The 25,491-nt window shown below is 38.2% G+C and overlaps 1 protein-coding gene across 3 annotated transcripts in view; it reads right to left on the reverse strand.

Moving 5' to 3' along the window:
* Mylk3 (myosin light chain kinase 3) overlaps window positions 1–25,491 on the reverse strand; it is an 81,806-nt gene that overhangs the window by 50,581 nt on the left and 5,734 nt on the right. Inside the window, exon 1 of one of the 3 annotated variants that reach the window (XM_071604757.1) lies at window positions 24,385–24,516. The exons of 1 other annotated variant lie outside the window; for it this stretch is intronic. The gene's annotated coding sequence lies outside the window, so the exon portion shown is untranslated. Of the gene's footprint in view, window positions 1–21,260; window positions 21,337–24,384; window positions 24,517–25,491 lie in introns of those variants that run through there. One more of the 3 variants, XM_027939011.3, reaches the window with a different exon arrangement.

Below are 25,491 nucleotides of genomic sequence, written 5' to 3' on the forward strand. Positions count from 1 at the left end.
GCAGCCTCAGGATGTGAGACAGTGGAGCGGGACAGGAATTTGTAAAAATGTTTGCTGCAGGGTATAAATGGTCATCAGGAATCATGAGCAACAATGGCACTGCAGTTGGGCTTGGCTTTCATGAACTCAAGTCTTTGTAGAAACAGCCACATGGTGCAGGTAATTCAGGATGTAAGAAGAGACAAATAAATTGGGGAAGACTTCTTGGAGGAAATAAAACTTGAGCTGAGCCTTGAATAATGAGTGAGATTTGGGGAGGCCAAGGAAGGGCAGTTTCAGGGAGGACAGAGCAAACAAAGCTCCAGGTAGAGCATGACAGGTGGGTATGATGGTGCAGGGACTGTGCTCAGATCAGGATGTGTTATGGAGGCGTACCTGCTAGCTGATTTAGCAGGTATGATCCTTAAAAGAGTGAAGGGATAAAATCAGGCAGACATTTAGACACAAAGCAGAAAGAGGGACAACTATCCGATGAAATATTTTTGAGTAGGGAGTAACATAATAAAGTCAGTTTAGGAAATGGAAAGAAATGATTACCTGGGGAAGGGGATTTTGACTTAGAAGGAACACAAAGCTATTTCTGGGATGCTGGAGATGTTTTCTATCTCTGGTGGTTGTTGCATGGGGGTATTCATGTTTAAATTCCATAGGCTGGTGGGCTAGGGTTGTGGCTCAGTGGTAGAGTGCTTGCCTAGCATATGTAAGGCACCGAGTTTGGTTCTCAGCACCACATATAAATAAATGAATAAAGGTCCATCAACAACTAAAAATATACATACATATATATAATTTTTTAATTCCATAGGTTTTAATATGTGTGCATTACACCGCCTATGAGTCATGCCTTGTGTCCTGTTAGCATAAACTAAAAAAGCAAAGGGGGATAAATGAGCCTGGCAGCAGAGTGCTCACGGATTATGAGAGCTGGGACCAGCACTGAGGCAAAGCCAAAATCAGCAAGTGTTTATCACTTCTAGGATGTGTGCTACCATGTTGCCAAAACACATGAGTGCTAAGGAAGTGGAGAAACATCTGAGAGAACAAGTCTTTGAAAGTTCTCCTACGAATGGGGCATGAAGTTCAGAGGCTCTCATCCACCACCACACAGCTGGCAACAGAAGCATGACCCCTCCCTGTTGTGGCAGAAGATTCTAAAGATCTGTGATGCTCTTCCTAGATCCAGTGGGTGAAGACTTCATACCAAAAGCAGGACAGTAACAGCAAATACAGAATTATGTTTTTGTTTACAGCGTACATGGATGCCAATATGGTTAGTTCTGCATTAAGGATTAATTTTTATTTTCTATTTATCTTTTTTTCTAATAAAAAAAAATGAAGTGTATAATTTGTGTTACTTGCAAGGTTTGGTTTTTTTTTTTTTTTTTTTTTTCTGTAACAGTCACTATTCATCTAGACCCACAAGAATTATTCTAGGCAGATAATTTACACCAGAGAATAGCGATAAGACTCCCTCAGGACCACTGTTGACGGAAAATAATAATAACCTTACAGAAAGGTCTGAGGGCAATTGTTTAGTCTCAAATGATCAGAAAATACCCACATTTAGGTATTAGCTTAAGAGACTTTTCAGAAATAGCAAATCCCATGGGCAAAGAGCAACTGTTTGTGTTTTTTTAAATAGATTCTCCACCCAACTTGGGGAAAAAAATGTTCCAAACTCCACACACAACTCATAAACTAGTTTGAGTTAATTTGGGATTTTTTGAGAAAGCAAATTGGCAAACATTTGGGGAAAATCACCAGTTACAACATTTCCAGTTGATTTAAGCACCGATATTACTAACCATAGTGATAGTTTTGGAAAACACTTCTGAAGTCTGAATTACACATGCGATTCCCCCAAACCTGTATAAACCAAAGACAGATCCATGCACCCAAAACCAAGAGCTGTTCGTTTTTATTTGTGAGCAGACTCAGAAAGTGTTTTCTGGAGGGTCTACATGTCCCTCATGTGCTGCTAAAAACAAACACACAGCAAATTGATCACCTGCACTTACATACCACCTTTCATCCATGGATCCCAAGTGGTCTGCCAGAAATGCTGTTTTCATAAGTCTCCGGTGAGATGTGTAAATATTGTTACCTCCATCTTATATACAGATAAACTTAAACTCAGGAGCAGATAAGTGGCTTGTCAACCGTTAGAACCCAAGACAAGATCTGTGCAAGCTGTTCTCTGGTTTCCCTTCCTTGGCTGAGTGTCCCTTTGAGCTTTCTTGTTGGCCCCTGTATAAATCATGTACGCAGACCATTGTTTCCCTAGTGATGGAGGTGGCAGTCTATTTCCTGCCCTGAAGCTGGCCTGGAGCCCTGACTGAACCACATTTAGACACAAATACATCAGCTGTGCATGAGTGGGGATAGTTTGGCTCCTTGGAAACCTAAGTGGCGTGTGTCAGCTGGCCCTAGCCCACTGAGAGCCATTCCAGGCCATGCTACTAACTTCTCATCACTTGCCCACAGCAACTCATAAGAAAAGTGATGACATCTCTTGGAGCTAAGTGAACAAATTGGGAACACCTCAGAAGCAAACTCATTGGCCCTACTCCAGTCCAGTCTAGATGCCTGAGACCCAGGCCCCAATACTAGTACAGTTCCCCCACCCTGCTCAGTTCTACGGACAACAAATCAAAGTGTGCTGGTCATTGATTGTATGCCTGACAGGCAACTGAATTCACCATTCCTGGCTGCAGTATTAATTTTGTATTTATTACTAATGTGTTCTAGAATGACCATTTAGAACCAGAGCTGGAAAAATAACAGATGATGAGGCACTAATAAGGTAATAAGAGAGTCACAACCTGAACACTGTTTCTCTTACAGCTGTAGTCACTATAAGAATTTGGAGATGGAAGCCAGGTGTAGTAGCATACACCTATAATCCCAGTAACTTGGGAAGCTGCAGCAAGAAAATCACAAGTTTGAAGACAACTTCAGCAAATTAGCAAGCTCCTTAGCAACTTAATGATCCCTGTCTCAAAATAAAAGTACTGAGTATGTAGCTCAGTGGTAAAGTGCCCATGGGTTCAATCTTTGGTACCAAAAAGAAAGGAAAGATTGAAGAAAGAAAGGAAGGAAGGGAAGGAAAGGAGGGAGGGGTGGGGAGATGGATGCTGGGGATGTGATTCAATGGGAGAGTGCTTGACTAGCATGCAAGAAATCCTGGATTCCACATCTAGCACTTAAAAAAAGAAAAAAAAAGTTAATTGGAGGTGTGTGTGTGTGTGTTTTCTCTGTTATTTGGTCAGTAAATGCCATATGCTGTCAATTTAAATTAATTTCAATTTGCCTCTAAAATGCCCTGTTAACTTTATTGGATAGCCACGGGCATCACATGAAATGGAGGCTGGGTTACTGGGGTTGCCCTTCCTAAACTCCATACACATTAACAATTATAATATCTAGAGGGACCCAACATGGCGGCCGGCGAGGAAGCAGCACTTTCAGTATCTCCACATTAACGGGATTAGAAAGACCCATTAATACGCCTGGATTCTACCTGCTGAGGAACTTCTAGCAAAATTCCGCTTAAAGGAGACCTGCCGGGAATTAGTAAGTTTATTAGAGGTGACAGTTTGTCCAAGACGAGTGAATCTCGGCCACGCGGCGCAGAGGTCCAGTCCCGCCGGCCGCCGCCGAACGGCCGCGGGCCGCTGCCCGCCTGGCTCTGCGAGCAGCCCCGCCCACCCGGCAAACGGCACCCGCCCGCCCGGCTCAGGAGGCCACGTGAAGGGACTCTAACCAAGCCTTTATGAAATAGCAAACTGGGATCTAAAACCAGAGATTGAGTCAGACCAGAGACAAGCCAATCCCACCCCTCCCTTTGGACACTCCAGCAAGGAGCCAGGGGCCCGCCATAGCAGAGAGGGGAAGTCACCAAAGTTCGGCCAACGAGATTCCTTCCCAGCGGAATCTACTTTATCAGGAGTGTGACTCCCACCCACATCAGACACAAACAACCGGGAAACTTCAAAAATCTCTCCGTGGGCGTGACCGTAAGGGCCAAGGGACTCCCGACCCCCAACTCCCCCTACTGCCAGTGACGTGGGCGTGAATGTAGGGGCGGAGGGAAGCAGAGAAGACTCCCCACCCCCAACTCCCCCAACCGCCAACTGAGAGGGCGTGACGGTAAGGGCAGAGGGAAACAGAGGCCACTCCAGACCCCCAACCCCTCCTACCGCCAGCAGAGTGGTCGTGATTGTAGGGGCTGAGGGAAGCAGAGGGGATCCTCGACCCCCAACTCCCATTACCACCAGTGGCGACACCCAAGGTCTTAGCCGCCAGCTTCCGAAGGCGTGCCCACCAAAGGGGTCCAGAAAAATTAAACTATTGACTGCCAGACCACAGCTCCACAGCACTGGGGCTTAGATGAATGACAGAGAGAGTGCTCAGTAGTTCGGGAAATAGGGCACGCGGTGGGGCTGAAAGTGTAACCAGATCCTTGGGGAACCGCCTCCGGTGAGCAGGACCTAGCTGGCTGGCAGGAGGAAGGGGAGGAGGGGCCGTAGAAGTGAAACGGCTCTGGACCAACAGGATTGAGAGACTCCCAGGAGCCGCCTTACAGGGATTGCTGTCGACACTTTGAGGGCAAAACTCAGCTCGGAGGGCACAGCTCTGCTTATGGGAAGAGAAGAAAATGGATCTCTAAGACCTAATTTTATTTCTTATTCTATTTTATTTTATTTTTTCTCCCCCCTTTTCCCTCTTTCTTTCCCCTTTCAAGTTTTATTGTACTTTCCATTCTCCTCTATGCTATCTATCTCCCTCTCCTTCTTTCTTTTCAAGAGCACCTTCCTTCCCCTTCCCCCAAACTTTCATCCCAAGCATTACGTCCTCCATTACATGTAATTGTCTAAATGCAAATAGGTGAATGTTTTGAGGCTGTCTATAGGGCTCCTAAATACCTAGCTACTACCAACACCCTGATCCAATTGATGGTTAGTATCCCCCTTCAGTAGAGCAACCTTCTAAAGTAACCAAGACATACTAACCCTTACCTTCATAGCACCTAACCTAAAGTCCTAAGAATAAACAACAGATCACTATATGCATACAGAATCCGGAAGCCCTTTATAAATTGAATGAGTCAGCTCTAAAGTACAATAAAGCCCAACATCTCTAGGCATAATCTCCCACCACAAAGGAGAGACAACAGAGATATACAAAGCCAAAACAAATGTATAGGAGAAAGCAGTTACAAAGCAGTCAAACAGAGCTGGAAAGTAACGTGAACAACATGAAAAAACAAAGGAAAAAAGGATTACAGATAATGCAGGACAACTTAAATCTACAGGAGGACCTAGAAGCATCAGAAACATGGACAGGGAAAGAAATCAAGGCATACCTAACTCAGATGGAACGGAATATTAGAGAAGACATGAGACAGCAAGTCCAAACATTGAAAGTATATTTTGAAAACGAACTAAACAAACAAATTCAAACTGCAAAGAACGAGCTTTACCAGGAGATAGAGATCTTAAAAAAACAAACAAACAGTAATCCTAGAAATGCAAGAAACCATAAACCAGATTAAAAACTCTAACAAGAATATTACAAATAGACTAGATCAAGTAGAAGTCAGAACATCAGATAATGAAGACAAAGTTTATCAACTTGAAAAGAATATAGTCAACACAGAAAAGATGCTTAAATCTCACAAGCAATCTATCCAAGAGATACGGGATCTCATCAAAAAACCAAATTTGAGAGTCATTGGGATAGAAGAAGGCACAGAGGTTCAAACCAAAGGAATGGACAACTTATTAAATGAAATAATCCTAGAAAACTTCCCAGAGATGAAAGATGAAATGGATTGCCAAATCCTGGAAGCCTACAGGACCCCAAACATCCAAAACAGTAATAGACCAACTCCAAGACATATAATTATGAAGATAGCCAACATACAGAACAAGGAGAGAATATTAAAAGCTACGAGAGAAAGGAGGCAGATTACATTCAGGGGTAAACCAATTAGGTTAACGACGGATTTTTCATCACAGACTTTGAAAGCAAGAAGATCCTGGAACAATGTATTTCAAACGCTGAAAAATAATGGATTCCAACCAAGAATACTGTATCCAGCAAAATTAAGCTTCAGATTTGACAATGAAATTAAAATCTTTCACAATAAACAAAAGCTAAAAGAATCTGCAGCCAGAAAACCAGCACTGCAAAGCATTTTGGGTAAAATTCTACAAGAAGAAGAATGGAAAAATAGTGCCCAAAACTAACAGAGGGAGGTATCTCAGTAAAGGGGGAGGAAAATAACCAAAAAGTAAAAACTAGCCAAACTAAAATAAATAAATAAATAAACATGACTGGAAGTACAAATCATATTTCAATTGTAACCTTAAATGTTAATGGACTAAACTCACCAATCAAGAGACACAAGCTAGTAACCTGGATCAAAAAAACAAATCCAACAATATGCTGCCTTCAGGAGACTCATATGATAGGAAAAGAAATACACAGGCTGAAGGTGAAAGGTTGGGAAAAATCATACCACTCACATGGCCCTCGGAAGCAAGCAGGAGTGGCCATACTCATATCGAATAAAATCAACTTCAAACCTAAGTTAATCAAAAGGGATAAAGAAGGACACTATATCCTGTTAAAAGGAACCATCCACCAACAAGACATTACAATTATCAATTTGTATGCACCAAACAATGGTGCGGCAACATTCATAAAACAAACTCTCATCAAGTTCAAGAGTCAAATAGACCACAACACAATAATTATGGGTGACTTCAACACACCGCTCTCGCCATTAGACAGATCCTCCAGACAAAAGCTGAATAAAGAAACTATAGAACTCAATGATACAATCAATAACCTAGACTTAACCGACATATATAGAATATATCAACCATCATCAAGTGGATACACGTTCTTCTCAGCAGCACATGGATCTTACTCAAAGATAGATCATATATTATGCCATAGGGCAACTCTTAGTAAATATAAAGGTGTGGAGATAATACCATGCACCATATCTGATCATAATGGAATGAAACTGGAAATCAATGATAAAAGAAGGAAGGAAAAATCCTGCATCACATGGAAAATAAACAATATGTTACTGAATGATCAATGGGTTACAGAAGACATAAAGGAGGAAATCAAAAAATTCTTAGAGATAAATGACAATTCAGACACAACATACTGGAATCTATGGGACACAATGAAAGCAGTTTTAAGAGGGAAATTCATTTCCTGGAGTTCATTCCTCAAAAAAAGAAAAAACCAACAAATAAATGAACTCACACTACATCTCAAAACCCTAGAAAAGGAAGAGCAAAACAACAGCAAATATAGCAGAAGACAAGAAATAATTAAAATCAGAGCGGAAATCAACGAAATTGAAACCAAAAAAAAAAAAAAAAACTATTGAAAAAATTGATAAAACTAAAAGTTGGTTCTTTGAAAATATAAATAAGATCGACAGACCCTTAGCCATGCTAACGAAGAGAAGAAGAGAGAAAACTCAAATTACTAACATACGGGATGAAAAAGGCAATATCACAACAGACACTACAGAAATACAGAAGATAATTAGAAAGTATTTTGAAACCCTATATTCTAATAAAATAGAAGACAGTGAAGATATCGATAAATTTCTTAAGTCATATGATCTGCCCAGATTGAGTCAGGAAGACACACACAATTTAAACAGACCAATAACAAAGGAAGAAATAGAAGAAGCCATCAAAAGACTACCAACCAAGAAAAGCCCTGGACTGGATGGGTATACAGCAGAGTTTTACAAAACCTTCAAAGAAGAATTAATACCAATACTTTTCAAGCTATTTCAAGAAATAGAAAAAGAAGGAGCTCTTCCAAATTCATTCTATGAGGCCAACATCACCCTGATCCCGAAACCAGACGAAGACAAAGGTTGGTTCAATATACGGAAATCAATAAATGTTATTCACCACATCAATAGACTTAAAGATAAAAACCATATGATCGTCTCGATAGATGCAGAAAAAGCATTCGACAAAGTACAGCATCCCTTTATGTTCAAAACACTAGAAAAACTAGGGATAACAGGAACTTACCTCAACATTGTAAAAGCTATATATGCTAAGCCTCAGGCTAGCATCATTCTAAATGGAGAAAAACTGAAGGCATTCCCGCTAAAATCTGGAACAAGACAGGGATGCCCTCTCTCACCACTTCTATTTAATTTAGTCCTTGAAATACTAGCCAGAGCAATTAGACAGACAAAAGAAATTAAAGGCATAAAAATAGGAAAAGAAGAACTTAAAATATCATTATTTGCATATGACATGATTCTATACCTAGAAGACCCAAAAGGGTCTACAAAGAAACTACTAGAACTAATAAATGAATTCAGCAAAGTGGCAGGATATAAAATCAACACGCATAAATCAAAGGCATTCCTGTATATCAGCAACAAAACTTCTGAAATGGAAATGAGGAAAACCACCCCACTCACAATATCCTCAAAAAAAAAAATAAAATACTTGGGGATCAACCTAACAAAAGAGGTGAAAGATTTATACAATGAAAACTACAGAACCCTAAAGAGAGAGATAGAAGAAGATCTTAGAAGATGGAAAAATGTACCCTGTTCATGGATAGGTAGAACCAACATCATCAAAATGGCGATATTACCCAAAGTTCTCCATAGGTTTAATGCAATGCCATTCAAAATCCCAACGGCATTTCTTGTAGAAATAGATAAAGCTATCATGAAATTCATATGGAAAAACAAAAGACCCAGAATAGCAAAAGCAATTCTAAGCAGGAAGTGTGAATCTGGAGGTATAGCGATACCAGATTTCAAACTGTACTACAGAGCAATAGTAACAAAAACAGGATGGTACTGGTACCAAAACAGGCAGGGGGACCAATGGTACAGAATAGAGGACACAGAGACCAATCCACAAAATTACAACTTTCTTATATTTGATAAAGGAGCTAAAAGCATGCAATGGAGAAAGGATAGCATCTTCAACAAATGGTGCTGGGAAAACTGGAAATCCATATGCAACAAAATGAAGCTGAACCCCTTTCTCTCGCCATGCACAAAAGTTAATTCAAAATGGATCAAAGAGCTTGATATCAAACCAGAGACTCTGCGCCTGATAGAAGAAAAATTTGGCTCCGATCTATATATTGTGGGGTCGGGCTCCAAATTCCTTAATAGGACGCCCATAGCCCAAGAGTTAAATACAAGAATAAACAAATGGGACTTACTTAAACTAAAAAGCTTTTTCTCAGCAAGAGAAACAATAAGAGAGGTAAATAGGGAACCTACATCCTGGGAACAAATTTTTACTCCTCACACTTCAGATAGAGCCCTAATATCCAGAATATACAAAGAACTCAAAAAATTAAACAATAAGATAACAAATAACCCTATCAACAAATGGGCCAAGGACCTGAACAGACACTTCTCAGAGGAGGACACACAATCAATCAATAAGTACATGAAAAAATGCTCACCACCTCTAGCAGTCAGAGAAATGCAAATCAAAACCACCCTAAGATACCATCTCACTCCAGTAAGATTGGCAGCCATTATGAAGTCAAACAACAATAAGTGCTGGCGAGGATGTGGGGAAAAGGGTACACTTGTACATTGCTGGTGGGACTGCAAATTGGTGTGGCCAATATGGAAAGCAGTATGGAGATTCCTGGGAAAGCTGGGAATGGAACCACCATTTGACCCAGCTATCGCCCTTCTCGGTCTATTCCCTGAGGACCTTAAAAGAGCATACTATAGGGATACTGCCACATCAATGATCATAGCAGCACAATTCACAATAGCTAGACTCTGGAATCAACCTAGATGCCCTTCAATAGATGAATGGATAAAAAAAAATGTGGCATTTATACACAATGGAGTATTACTCAGCACTAAAAAATGACAAAATCATGGAATTTGCAGGGAAATGGATGGCATTAGAGCAGATTATGCTAAGTGAAGCTAGCCAATCCTTAAAAAACAAATGCCAAATGTCTTCTTTGATATAAAGAGAGCAACTAAGAACAGAACAGGGAGGAAGAGCATGAGGAAAAGATTAACATTAAACAGAGACGAGTGGGGGAAGAGAAAGGGAGAGAGAAGGGAAACTGTATGGAAATGGAAGGAGATCCTCATTGTTACACAAAATTACACATAAGAGTTTGTAAGGGGAAAGGGGAAAAAAAAACAAGGGAGAGAATTGAATAACAGCAGATGGGGTAGAGAGGGAAGATGAAAGGGAAGGGGAGGGGGGATAGAAGGGGATAGGAAAGGTAGCAGAATACAACAGTCACTAATATGGCATTATGTAAAAATGTGGATGTGTAACCGATGTGATTCTGCAACTTGTATTTGGGGTAAAAATGGGAGTTCATAACCCACTTGAATCAAATGCATGAAAGATGATATGTCATGAGCTTTGTAATGTTTTGAACAACCAATAAAAAAAAAACAATTATAATATCTAATCTCTGTTGTGCATTCACCAGATGCCAAGTACCCTAACAACCATTTTAACTTTTTAAAAAATATTTATTTTAGTTGTCAATGGACCTTTATTTTTTTATATGCAGTGCTGAGACTCGAACCCAGTGATTCACACACCAGGTAAGTACTCTACCACTGAGCCACAATCCCAGCCCCCTACCAAGCATTTTACATACATTAGCTTTTAAAACACTAAGTATGTACCATTAGTGTCTTCATTTTACAATAGCTGGACATGGTAGCATGTGTACATAGTCCCAGCTACTAGTAAGGATAAGGCAGGAGGACTGCTTGATTTCAGGAGTTCAAGGCCAGTCTGGGCAACATAGCAAGACTCTTCCTTCAAAACAAACAAAAAAACTTCAATTTTTTACACAACTTTTTAAAACCTCATATTTTAAAGAACCGAGGCCTAGAAAGTTCACAAAGTCAAGTAACTACTATTAGTTTCTTACAGCTGCACTAACAAATTACCACAAACTTCATGGCTTAAAACAACAGAAAGCAGCTAGGTATGGTGGCACACCTGTAATCCCAGGGCTTGGGGGCTAAAACAGGAGGATCACAAATTCAAGGCCAGCCTCAGCAACTTAGCAAGGTGCTAAGGAAATTAGTGAGAACCTGTCTCAAAATAAAAAACAAAAAGAGGACTGTAGCAAAGTGCACCTGAGTTCGCTCCCTAGTACCAAGGGGGGAAAATTAAATAAATAAAAATAAAAACACACACAAAAAAATGTAATAAAACAAAAACCCTAGAAAGCTATTCTCTCACAGTTCTGGAGGCCAGAAATCCAAAGCCAATACCACTAGGCTAAATTAAGGTGTCAGCAAGGCTATCTTTCCTCCAAAGTCCCTAAAGGAGAATCCATTCCTTGCATCTTCCAGCTTCTGGCAACTACTGACATTTCTTGCTCTGCCGCTGCATCACTCCAATCTCTGCCTCCATGATCACACTCCTTCATCTTCTTCTGCGTATCTCCTTTTGCCTCCCTTTTCAAAATAAGATACAAAAAAAGGACTGGGATGTGACTCAGTGGTTAAGTGATCCTGGGTTTGATCTCAAGTACCAAAAGAAAAAAAAAAAGGAAGAAAATCCTGAATCATGTCTGTTAAAATCCTTTTTTGCCATAGAAAGTGACATTCACAGTCTCTAAGAATTAGGATATTTTGAGAGGCCATTATCTAGCTAATCAAAGTTACCCATTTAGTAGATGGTACCTGCAAGTTTCTCTTCTCATATGTTCATGAATGTTCATAGATTAAGTTGTGATTGCGTAGCAAAGAGGTTAAAAGCCCAGGCTTTGACCCTACCAGACTGGCTTTGAAGCCCAGCACTACTAAACCTAACTATGTGATTTTAATAAGTAAATTAAGAGCCCCAGTATCCCCATTAAAGCCTATTACATGGGATTGTTTGAGGATTAAATGAGAGAATGAACACGAAACTCATATACCAGTACCTGCACATACTTAAGTGCTCAGTGAACAACAGCCTGTAGCTATTCTTGTTAAAAGCACAATATAAGCTTGTCTACCTATCCAACTTCGAAGAGGAAGACCTGGTAGGCACTAAGTTTCTATAGATGAAGAAATGTGATAATAGGGTAGAACTCTCAAAACCTAGCAGAACTGGCCATGTATAAAGGACTTCCATTCTTCAAAAGTGGAGACATCTACTTTTCTCCAGGGAGGGTGTGGATCTGAGACGCAAAAATGAATGGTTTTGTCAATAGATGTTCCCATCATTTTAAATATGATTCATCTGGAAATTATCATTCAAAGCACTCTGAAGTTAAACTAGTTCTGGCTTCAACACCTAAAATGAGGGGCTGGGGACAAAGCTCAGTGGTGGAGCTCTTTAGCCCTAGATATTCAGCTATTCAGCAGTGCAAAAAGCAAACAAACAAAAATACCCAAAATAAAAATAAAAATAAATAACTGATAAAGCAAGTGCTTAGAGCATGAAGAATAAACTACAAAAAATAGACAGGAAATAGACAACAGGAAAAGAATGTTGTAGGGAGAAACAGGACATTTCAAACTTGAGTACTGTTATGAAGAATTAAGAAGAAATGCAAACTGGCTAGTTTCTTTAAGCAAAATGAATTGTGATTGACTGTTTCATGCATGAACATGGATTTTATATATAAATAAGGTTTGGTAATTTATTTGCTTTATATTTAAATTGTACTTCTAAATATTTTCACATACTATACATGATCTGTTTAGCTTGCTGTATTTCATCCAGTTACATTTTTCAGTTGAACCACTGGGATTCTTTATAGATATGATGAGGATTTCTCAGTTTGAGTGAGAAGCATGCTAAGGGTCAATGAAATAAGAAAGAAATAGATTTTGAGAAAAACTGTGAACTGGGGCTGGGATTGTGGCTCAGTGGTAGAGCACTTGCCTAGCATGGGCAGGACCCGAGTTCGATCCTCAGCACCACATAAAAATAAAGGCATTGTGTTGTGTCCATCTACACCTAAATAAATAAATACATATTAAAAAAAAAAAGAAAGAAAACCTGTGAACTACTTAAATGTCAACTAGTAAGGGAAAGAATGATAACTGTTATGTCTACTGTCCAAATTATCCAAGGCATTTGGACAAGTTACAAAATTTTTCACAAAAATACTTATTACCTGATCCCTTCTAAATTGAAAATTGTAAATAATGCATGAATTTACAGTTCTTTTGCAAGAAATATTATTTGTGGGATAATAAACATTAAATGTGTGTGAAGTTAAAAAAAATTTTTTTAATGAACCAGACATGCTCCTTCTCTCTGCCTTGGATCCTTTGTATTAAAGGAATAAAAGCACAAAAAGAATAAACCTATAGCTTGAGGACCAAGTAAGTGCAAATAACCATATAGGGATGAAAATGTCAGTACATATCTGGAAGCCAGAAAACTGATGACAAAGGGTTAAGAGATAACCAACATGTGGGCTAGAGAGGAGGGCTGCCAATTAGGCTGTGGGAACCCCGGCAAGCCCTGATGGTGGATCAACTGTCCCCACCTGCTTTTCTCTACCCCCAAGTTCTTCCCACCCCAAGTCCCTAATGCACAGACTGAGCAAGTACTGGCAGCTGGCATTTACCTACAGGCAAGAGTAAACAAGTCCCTGACAACTCTTCTCCAAAGAAATTAAACAATTCATATAGAAAAATCCAAGGCTTTTATAAGTCATTATAAAATGGGGAAATTGGGGCACCAAATTCCCCATTCTAGAGTTCTAACTACCTCTCCCTAGCTACACCCAGAGCATCTAGTCAAAATTCTCCCAGGAAGAAGTCAGACAGTTACATAGACATTCTTCCTCAAGTATTATTAGACAATCAAAGAACACAAGATATTAGTAAAACTAGCAGCCTAAAAAAGAAACACCAAAATATTCAGACATGAAAAACAAACTCTAGCAGGAAAAGATAATAGGAGAATAGAATACACCTTCACTCAAATAGTTAAGGAAGGTTTTATAAAACCAAAATAGGTTAAACTGAAAAAGAATAGAGAACAAAGGAAGTGATTAGAGATTTAAAATATGTTAGCTAAAAGAAAATGCTTGAAAGAATGATAAAAGAAGAAATCTTACAGAACAGAATTTAAAAAAAAACAAAAAAAAATGTGAAAGAACAGATAAGACATAAAGGGCAGATTCAAAGTTCTAACTTCACTAAATGGAATCCAGGAAAAAGCACAAAGAAGTCTGGAGTGAGAGTGGAGAAATGCATTGACTCCAGCGATTTTCCCATTTTTGTATTGCTCATTCTGCGGGCGGGGCGGGGAGACTCTGATAGAAACCTACTTGACTGCCACTGTGGGAGATTAATTCCTGAATGTAATCCTGAATCCAGGAGTTGATGAAAAGTGGCCCAGAAAAGTGACAAATGTGTGCCATTTCCTTTTGAGATGGAATCTCCCTATGTTACTTAGGATAGTCTCAAACTCCTAGGACTAAGGGGCTCCTACCATCTCTGCCTCCTTGGTAACTGGGATTATAGGTGTGTGCCATCATTGCATTTATACCACTTTCTTACAACAGCCTAACAACATAGAGGATGCCAGGACTATAGCTTCTGTACTTCTAGAGACATGCACTCTGAGGATGACTCATCTGGGTCACTGAGAGAAATGCTGAAATCAGTGTGAAGTGAGCAGAGCCTTTCAACTCATCAATGATGACCTGCTCCGGGTTGGTATCAGTCTATCTTCTTAGGATCAGGATGTTCCATTGCCTGCAATTACATCCAATTCAGATCATGTTTTTCCATCCTGTTTATATATATATATATATATATATATATATATATATATATATATATATATATATATATAAAACACCGTTGTAGTTTGGAATATGAAGTACCTACAAAGACTGATGTCATCCTTAATGCAGCAATGTTCAGAGGAGAGGCTTTTAGGAAGTGACTGAATCATGAAGGATCTACCTCATCAGTGGATTAATTCATATTTGTTAGCTGAATGGATTATTGGAAGGTAGTAGAAACTATAGGCAGGTGGGATGTCATTGGAGGACACAGCTTGCTGGGGATGTACCACTGGGGACTATGTTTCTCACCGCCTTCTCTCTCTCTCTCTCTGTTTCCTGGCTGCCATGAGCTGAGAAGCTTCCTACTACCACATCCTTCCTCCATGATGTTCTGCCTCACCTCAGGCCCAAAGCAATGTAACCTGCTGACCATGCATCCAAATAAACTGTGAGCCAAAATAAAATTTCCCTCCTTTAATATGCTTATGTCTGGTATTTTGGTTACAGTGATGAAAAGCTGACTAACACAAACATCACGACTTTTCAAATGCCATGGTCTACAGATGTGGCAGACATCTCTTGGGTGGGTGTGTGGCTAGCAAATATTCTTGCCTTTTCTAGAAATGCCCCTAATATGGTCTAAATCAGTGGACTCTCAATAGCCATGTCTGTACTATGGAACTCTTTCCCTCACCAAACTGACCATGGTTAACTGACTCACGAGTAGATTTTTCAAACTAGGAATCTGAAAATTGATCTAGTAAAAGGAATTCTAGAGTCAGTCTACAGACTTCAACTTACAGAGAAAGAACATGAACTTCTATAAATCAAAAAATTAAGGGGTCCCCGGGGGACAACTACAAATGAAGAAGTACAAGACAAAAGGCTCAAAAATATATTTGTCAAGAACCTTTTGATAGTAGGGCTCTTATACAGTCAGAATAGATAACTGAAGAAGTTTAAACTTCAAATGAAGAAATAGAATCCATTAAATACAGGTTTAGGCAAGTCATCAAGGCTTAGAAGTATAAAAATAAGGACATGGTAAGAAATCTTTAGGAAATGAAATATTTAAAAGGACATTTTGTTTAAGAGGAGATGATGAGACCAATGAGGAGAAAATGGAGACAAATGCCAGTCAAAATGTAAACAAAATACCCAAACTGAAACTCTGAATCTGGAAAGAAAACCTTCATCAATCAGAAAAAGGTTAACATGGCTTTCTGCACTTTTATGTAATATTCTCAAGGGTTTGTTTTTTTTTTTTTTTTTTTTGTTTGTTTTTTAAAGTCTTTGGGCTCATTTGGTAGAGTGTTTGCCTTGCATACACAAGGCCTGGGTACAATCCCCAGCACCACCAAAAGAAAAAAAAATAGGAAGTCTTTGTAGTATATCCTTTATTTTCTAAATATCTATATTGCTTTCCTAGCCAGTGACAATAATATTAAGCAATTTGAAATGTATTTCCTGTTTCTCTTTTATCCAATAGGCTATTAGCACTTTTGTTAACAAAACTGGGGTCACACTGTAATTGTATTCAGACTTCATCACTTACCATGTGACCCTAAGCAACTTTAATTAATCCTTTGAACCTCAGTTTCCTGATTCATAATTATTAAAATACAATGATATATACAGAAAGCATTTGGAACAGTGCCTGAGACACAGTGACTACTCCATAAATGGCAACTTTTTTCCTGTTTTTAATTCCTTTTAATCACACTCAAATGTTTGCACTATTGCAAAAGAATGAACTGCACTAAAATGTGTTCAGCTGCTTTTTTGTTGTTGTTATAAACATGAGTTTGACTTTTTTGGGGTGTTTTATATTTCTAAAGGCTTTAAACCTTTTAACTCTGCTGGTCATGGTAGTGTTAGAGAAGCACATGGCATACCTATGTCAGAGCTGCTACTATGGAAGCTGAAGCAGATTTTCTTACTTTGAAATTAAATTAAGTGAATTTCTTATTTGCAGGTCTTAGAAACCAGATACCAAGAAGTGAGAGGGTTTGTTTGTATTTTCCTACAGACATAAATTTTTCCAACCAATTAAAGTGAAGTTTAGGGTTCTTACCTAGCATGCAGAAGGTCCTAAGTGCAACCACTAGCATCACCAAAGGGGGAAAAAAATTGAAGTTTAACAGGTCTATTGCTAGAGTTCTGGGACATCTTACCCCCAAATTATATCCCTTGAATCCAGACAGACATTGTTTTCTTGAAGTGTGCCATACAGAAACAGAAGGAGTATACTCTAAAACAGCCCAGATACATGGAAAGCAACTTGGAATCACCATCTGCTTCATCTATTATAAAGAAAGATATGTCACGTATGGGCAACTATGGAAACATGAAACCATTTTTAAATCTCTTGGACTGCAGAAAGATTTGGGCATTACAACACAATATCTCCCTCTATTGCCAAAACCACAAACTCAATTAAAATATAGACAAATAGACATTTCTCCAAAAATGATATATAAATTTCTGGTGAGCACATGAAAAGATGTTCAGTTATACTAGTCATTAGAGAAAGCAAATCAAAAGTCACAATTAAGATACCGCTTCACACCCATTAGGATGGTTACTATCAAAAAGCCGGAAAACATTGAGTGTTGATGAGAATATGGAATCTTTTGGAATCCTTTCACATTGTTGGTGGAACTATAAAATGAGGCAGCCACCATGTGAAACATTTCAGTGACTTCTCAAAAAGTTAAACAGAATTACTATACAATTCAGCAATACTATTCCTAAGTACATACCCAAAAGAATATAAAGCAGAGACTCAAAACACTTTTACACCCATGTTCCTAGTAGCGTTATTCACAAAAGTGAATTCAATCCAAGTGTTCAACAGCCTAACAAAACAAAATATAGGCTATATGTACAATGGAACAGTAAGAATGAAATTAATGTGCATCATATATGTAACACTGAAATCATTACCTAAGTCAAATAAGCCAGATACTATAAGACAAATAGTGTATGATTCCACTTACCAGAATGGCCAAATTCATACAGACACAGAGTAGTGGTTACCAAGGGCTGGGAGAAAAGGTATGGGGAGTTACTGTTTAATAGATTCAGAGTTTCAGTATGGGAATGCTGAAAAAGTTCTGGAAATAGTGGTGATCATTATATAACATTGTGAATGTATTTAATGTCACTGAATTGTACACTTAAAATTATTAAAATAGTAAATTGTATATCAGGTAGACTTTACCTCAATTTTTAAAAATGTAACTCTACCTCAACACACATTCTAAAGTTCTTAGATCATGTATAACACCAAAAAAATGACTGATAACTACATCTGAGAAGCTGCACAACCCAGGAATGTGATACCGTAACAGCATTGATGTGCATCATACATGTAACAAAAGACTCTGAAGACAAGTTCTCTTCCTGATAAGAATGTGACTTTTTTTAATTAAAAAAAAAGAGAAAAATATCATATCTTTTTGGTAATTATACTGCTAAAAGACTCTGAACGAGGACTGGTATAGAGATCAAAGTGATGGCATGAGCTTTATCATACTCTAGGAAAAAAGTGTACCATCAAACTTTAAAATGTTTTCTATTGACAGTAACAGTAAGTGGCCTTCTTGAACAAAATGAAACAGAAGGGCTGGGATTGTAGCTCAGTGGTATATAGCTCACCTAGCACATGTGAGGCACTGGTTCGATCCTCAGCACCACGTAAAAATAAATAAAATAAAGGTACTGTGTCCATCTACAAATATATATATATATTTAGTTGTATATATATATATTTTTAAACCTAGCAGTAGATATGAGCTAAATAATAGAGGCAAGATATTTTCATATTCATCCAAGAGAGTACAAACTGTCTGAAAGAATTAAAAATCTGGACAAGATATATGAAAAATCAGTTTTCAAGACACTGAATAGCAGACAACAGTGGACAGTGATGTGAGAGACAAAGAACAAATAAGGTAAAGCCTCTGATTGCTCCAGTTTCCAGGAAGCTAGAGAAAAAGTATGTTAAACAGAGACATGGAAGAAATAATCTTTTCTTTAAATCTCAAATTGAAATTCTGGAGATGAAAATTCCACCATGAAGATGAAAAAAATACACTTGATAGGACTAAAGGCAGGTTGAATGTTACAGAAAAAAAAGATTAGTGAACATGAAATCAGTAAGAGAAACTATACAAAAAGAATACAAAGAAGAAAATACTTAACAATAAGCTGCATGCCTATAGGCCCAGCTACCCAGGAGGATGAAGCAGGAGGACAGCTGGAGCACAGGAGTTCAAGACCAGCCTGGGAAACATAGCAAGACCACCACAAAACAAAACAAAAATGAACAAAGCGGGGAACTAGGGAAGAAAATGACCAATTTCCAAACTTGTTGAAGCCTATAAACTCACAGATGCAAATTGTTCAATGAATCCCAAGCATTAGGAACATCATTCCCTATCATCAGGCCTCAGCTAAAACATAAACATCTCAGAAAAGCTTCCCCTTACCACCAAACCTTGAGTATCATTATATAATTATCTGACTTTTTTATTGTGTATTCCTACCCATACCCCAATGAACATGCCACAAGGACAGGGATCTTGTCTGTAATATTTACTACTGTGATCCCAAAGCCTTCACAGAGTACCTAATACTCATCAAGTTCTCAATACACATTCATGAATTAATGAATGAATGACCTCACCCATTCTTAACTTTCAGGAATAAATTCCTATGTCAAAATCCTTCTCAAATTATCAAAACAACCCTATGCACACGTATGATTGCATGAATGGTATGACTCTGCATCATGTACAGCAAGAGAAATAAAAAGTTGTGCTCCATTTGTGTACGATGAGTCAAAATGCATTCTGCTGTCATGTATAACAAATAATAATAAAAAATACTAAAATAATTATTTTTTTACATTCTCAACCTTTCCTTTTATTTCCAGTCTAGTACAATGGTGTATTCATTAGCACTTTCTTTTTGCCTAATAGTAAAGTCACTTTTTTTTTGGCGGCACCAGAGATTAAACCCAGGGGTACTCTACCACTAAGCTACGGCCAACCCTTTTTTTTTTTTTTTTTTTTATTCTGAGACAAGGTCTCTTTAGGTTTCCAGAATGACTTCAAACTTGTGATCCTCCTGCCCTAGCCTCCCAAATCACTGGAATAAAGGAATGTGCCTCTGGACCTAGTTACATCATTTCTTGAGGAGTGGCCTATAAAAAAAAAAAAAAACAATTCTTCTAGATTGACTCCAAGTAAGGCTTTGGCAAACCTACCATCAAGCTTGACATACTGCTCTACAGATTTTGTACTCTCAGTTCTCCAGTAGAATATCAGTTGTATCATAACAGTGTGATTTACTAATAACCACTGCTTATAAACACTTTAAACACATTATCTATTTAATCTATGTTGAGTTTACAGAGGAGGAAACTTGAGGTCTAGGAAGGTGAAGTAACTTACCTAATCTCAAAGCTAGTAAATAGCAGAGTCAGAATACAAATTCAAATCTGTTTGACTCCAAAATGTTGCTCTTTAAGCCATCCCAAGATTAAATTTAAAGTACTGTAAAATTGTAGCTAAGATCAAACAACATATAACTCTCCAGGAAGGAGTTCTAACAGTTTGGTTGGTCAGCTGAACTATGGGCTCAAACGTGGCCCAAACTAAGTAAGTTGAAATGCCAGAATTGCCTCAGCATACTATCAAAGAAAGTATCCAAAGGCCTAGAGATATGGTTTTCTTCCCTCCCTTATCCACTAATCATCTCTAAGTTATATTAATAATGGTTACCATTGCATCACAGTATTTAAGAATAGGGTCAAAAGACACACAAGAATATCATCTGGGCACTTCGATTCCTCTTCTGAGGTAAGTTAGAATGTTTTCAGTTTTATGAAGAATAGTAGTATCATGTTAGGCAGAAGTATAACTTTGTTCTTGTCTTAATTTGGAAATTACGTAGGGCTTGAGGAAATGTATATGGGTGGCAAATTGACAAGGGGTGGACTATAATGCATATATCGACTTAAGTAGTTATTCAAACACTAATCTGGGCATTGTTGTGAAGGTATTTTGTAATGTGATTAAAGTCTGTGATTAGACTTCTAGTTTCAACTCTGACATATAAAGAGCTTAGAATTCAGTGCTTCCATCCTTGTAAGAAAAGAGCTTGGGCTGGGGATGTGGCTCAAGCGGTAGCACGCTCGCCTGGCGTGCGTGCGGCCCGGGTTCGATCCTCAACACCACATACAAACAAAGATGTTGTGTCCGCCGAAAACTAAATAATAAATATTAAAAAATTCTCTCTGTCTCTTCTCTCTCTCTCTCTCTTAAAAAAAAAAAAAAAGAGCTAAACAACTAGAAAAACAAACAAAAAAAAGCAATGCCTTTTCCTGGGCTTGTCAGAGAACTGTAGTCATTGTCACCCTAAAATCTGGATAGAAATGCATATACAGAGAATCACAGTCAAGATCCACTTACCTGGAGGAGAAACTTCTGAGGCCATAAATAAACATTTGAACATCTGAATGGTAATTCTGATCAATGCTAGATGCTGTATGAAGTGTAAGAAACTTCCAGAAGCTGTAATCTTGAAAGGAGGGAGGCATACTTTTATAAGTACTCCAAAAATACCTCTAGGTTCTAAAGTTTAAGAACCAATTGGGGGGGGGGGGGAACCCCTTCATATACCTGGCAGGGGGAGGAGAAAAACAACTCTTCTGAAATACACCCAGATCATTTTCTATAATAAAGGCCCACAGAGGAAAAGCCTTTACCAGATTCTTATCCATCTAGAGGACAGGACATTTATCCAACATCTTCCCTCTATAGCCTTCCTTAGTAAAGGAGAGGGCAGGGGATAGCTAAGAAACTCTTATGCCAAGAGGCACTGTCCCTCAACTAAGATTGAGATTTAGTCCTAAGATTATAAAAAGCTTCCTTTTCCCTACACTTTATCACATCAACAGGGTTCTAGTATAACAGCACAGTACAGCTGAAAGAATTCAGGGGAGTTCTTAATCAAAGAGATAAAAACAAAAATAATGGAGGAATTTGAAGCACCGCATACAAATAAACAGAAAATAAAGGCATTCTGTCCATCTACAACTACAAAAAAAAAAGTTCTTCAGTGAGAAGTAGTATGATATAGGTCAGAAACCTGAATACATAAAGACAAGAAGCACTTTGGAAAAGGATTAAATGAAAGTAAAATAAAATGTTTATTTTTATTATTCTTAATTGATCTAAAATATATCTACTTAATTAACAATATACTGGGTGATTAAAGCATATAGATAAATGAGACAATGTTACAAAGGGACAAGAAGGAAGAATTGGGAATACTGTTATACCTGTGCCATACATGAACTGGTAGAGTATTATTTTAAAATGGACTAAGAATACTGTGAATTTATACTGCAAACTCTAGGGCAACAACTAAAATTATTATTAATATTATTTGAGAGGAAGTCTCACTATGTTGCCCAGGCTGGCCTCAAACTTCCAGGATCAAGCAATCATCCTGCCTTGGCCTCCCAAGTAATTGGGACTGTATGCATGTGCCATTGTGCCCAGCCACTAAAATTAATTACAACTAATTTTAAGTTTAAATGAAATACCATTGATATACCAAGAGAGGAAAGAAAAGAGTCACATAAAATGTTCAATCAGAGAAAGCAGGAAAAGAGGGGAAGCAAAGACAGATAACAGAAAACAACTACTACATAGGACATTATATAAGTGATTATACTAATTATTATATCAATAATCACTTTAAATTTTAATGGTTACTCAGGAGGCTGAGGGAGGAGGATCACACATTCAAGGACAGGCTGGGCAATTCAGCAAGACCATTTCAAAGTAAAATAAATAAAAAAGGATGGGCACGGTGGCGCATGCCTGTAATCCCAGTACCTCAAGAGGTTAAGCCAAGAGGATTGTGAGTTCAAAGCCAGCCCCAGCAACTTAGCGAGATCCTTAGCAACTTAGTGAGATCCTGCCTCTAAATAAAATATTAAAAAGGACAAGGGAGGGCTGAGGTTGTGCCTAGCACATGTGGAGCACTGGGTTCAATTCTCAGCACCACATATGAACAAATAAAGTAAGGGTCCAACAACAACTAAAAAATAAAAAAATTTAAAAAAAAAAAAGGGACCAGGGAAGGAGTTCAGTGATAGAGGCCCTGCCTACCATGTGCTGATATACCTAGCCTAGTTATCTCATTAGATCAGAAGCCAGCTTGTCACAAGTTATGAAGGATTCATTTCTGTTTTCTGTAAAAATATCAGGATGTCTGTATGGCCTGGCCATTAGTTGAGGTTGTAAAGCTGATTGGAATGCCTGCCCGTGCCCTGAACTCACCCATGTCCGGTTTTCCCTGACCATATAACAACCCTTTCCTAAACCTTAGTGACGCCTCATAAATTCTGGCCTTCCCTAGCCGGATAAGGACCCTCTCTGAGTCTCTAAGATCTCCATAAATTCTGATGCCGGGGCCAACAAAAATGTAAACTTCTGTTATGCTCCTCAGAGTGTTGTTATCTGTAACCCCCCTTTGTGTAACTTTTTGGGCTATAAAACTGGTCCACAAAGAAGCCTCGCGGCTGTCCTTGGCTCCCATGATTTTGATGGGCAAGGCAGCCCGGCAGGTCGAAATAATAAGCTTGCTTTAATTTGATTTTAATTGGAGTCAGTGGTCTTTTCTTGCGTAGTGGTCTAACAGTGCAATGCCCTGATTTCAATCTCCAGTACTGCAAAAAACAAACAAACAAATACCCTGCAGTGGCCTCTAAGGTTCAAGTGAAGAGTCACACACTTCTCACATGATATTAAAAACCAAAATGATTTCAAAGGAAACCATGCTGAAAGCTGAGCAAGATAAGCTAAAAGCTAGGCCCCTTGAACCAATTAGCCAAATTGAAAATGCAAAGGCAAAGTTCTTAGAAGAAACTAAAAGTGCCACTCCAGAGAAAATACAAAGCAAAGTAGGTTTATTGCTGGTATGAACAAAGTTTTAGAGATCTAGATAGAAGATCACAACAGCTATGACATTCCCATAAGCCAAAGCCTAATCCAGTGCAAGGTCTTAACTTCTTCAATTCTGTAAAGTCTAAAAGATAATGGAAGAAAAGGTTGAAGGTAGAAGAGGTTGGTTCATGGGGTTAAAGGAAAGAAAGCCATCTCCAAAACCAAAAGTGGAAGGTAAAATTGCAATTACTGATGTAGAAGCTGTGGCAAATTATTCAAGGATTAAGCTATTATAACTGATGAAGGTGACTACTACACTAAACAGATTTTCAATGTAAACAATCATACACTGGGAGAAAATGCTATATAGGACTTTCACAGTTGGAGAGAAGTCGATGCTTGGCTTCAAAGTTTCAAAATCATGTTAGAACCCAATGCAGCTGATTTTTAGTTCAAGTCAATGCTCATGTCCACTGCAAAAAATCCTAGGACCCTTAGGAAATATACTAAATGTACTCTGTGCTTATAAATGAAACAACAAAGCCTGGATGGCAGCACATCTATTTATAACATGATAGTTGAGACCACTACTCAGAAAAAAAATTAAAAAGATTCCTTTCAAAATATTACTGCTCACCTGTTCACCCAAGAACTCTGATGGAGATGTTTGAGATTAATGTTCTCATGCAGAGTCTATGAATCAAGCGGTAACTGTGATTTTTAACTTAAGAAGTTTTAGAAGGCTATAGCTGGCATAGATAGTGATTCCTCAAATAGATCTGGGCAAATAAACTGAAAACCTTCTGGAAATGAGTCACCATTCTAGATGCCATTAAGAACATTCTTGATTCATGGGAGAAGGTCAAAAAATCAACACCAACAGGAGTCTGGAAGAAGCTGATTCACACTTTCACAGTTGACTTGCAGGGGCTCAAGATTTCAGTGAAGGAAATAACTGTAGCTGTACTGGAAATGGCAAGAGAAATAGAATTAAAATGGAGCCTAAGGATGTAACTGATTTGCTACAATCCCATGACAAAAGTTCAATGGATAAGGAATTACTTCTTAAGAAATGAAAAAAAAAAAATAGTTCATTGAGATGCAATCTACTCCTGGTGAAGATGCTATGACCATTGTTGAAATGGAAATAGAGGACTTAGTAATGTTAAATAAACTCAGTTAAAAGTAACAATAATTGGAGGATTGACTCCAATTGAGGGAAGTTCTATTAGGGGTAAAGTGTTATCAAACAGCATCACATCCTATGGAGACATATTTTGTGAAAGAAAGAGTAAATAGATACAGTAAACTTTGTTGTCTTGAGAAAATGCTACAGCCATTCCAACCTTCAGCAGGAAAGACCCTACACCAACAAAAGGACTATGACTCACTAAAGGCTTACATGATCATTAGCATTTATTAGGAATAAATATTTTTAGATCAAGGTACATATTTTAGACAATGCTATTACACAGTTAAGACTATAATTTAAGGTAAACATAATTTTTATACGCACCGGGAAGCCAAAAAATTCAAGATCAACTTCATTGCAAAAAAAAATTTTATTACACTGGCTTGGAACCATTTGCAACACCTCTGAGGTATGCCTGTGATATTCAGCAAGACCACCAAGAAGACACAACAGAGAAAGGAAAGTTTCTTCAATAAATGGGACTGGGAAAATTAGATATCACCATGCAAAATACTTAAACTGATCCTTTATGTCATATACAAAAACTAACTT

The sequence above is a fragment of the Marmota flaviventris genome, chromosome 18 (assembly GCF_047511675.1).
Source record: "Marmota flaviventris isolate mMarFla1 chromosome 18, mMarFla1.hap1, whole genome shotgun sequence".
Lineage (NCBI taxonomy): Eukaryota > Metazoa > Chordata > Mammalia > Rodentia > Sciuridae > Marmota > Marmota flaviventris.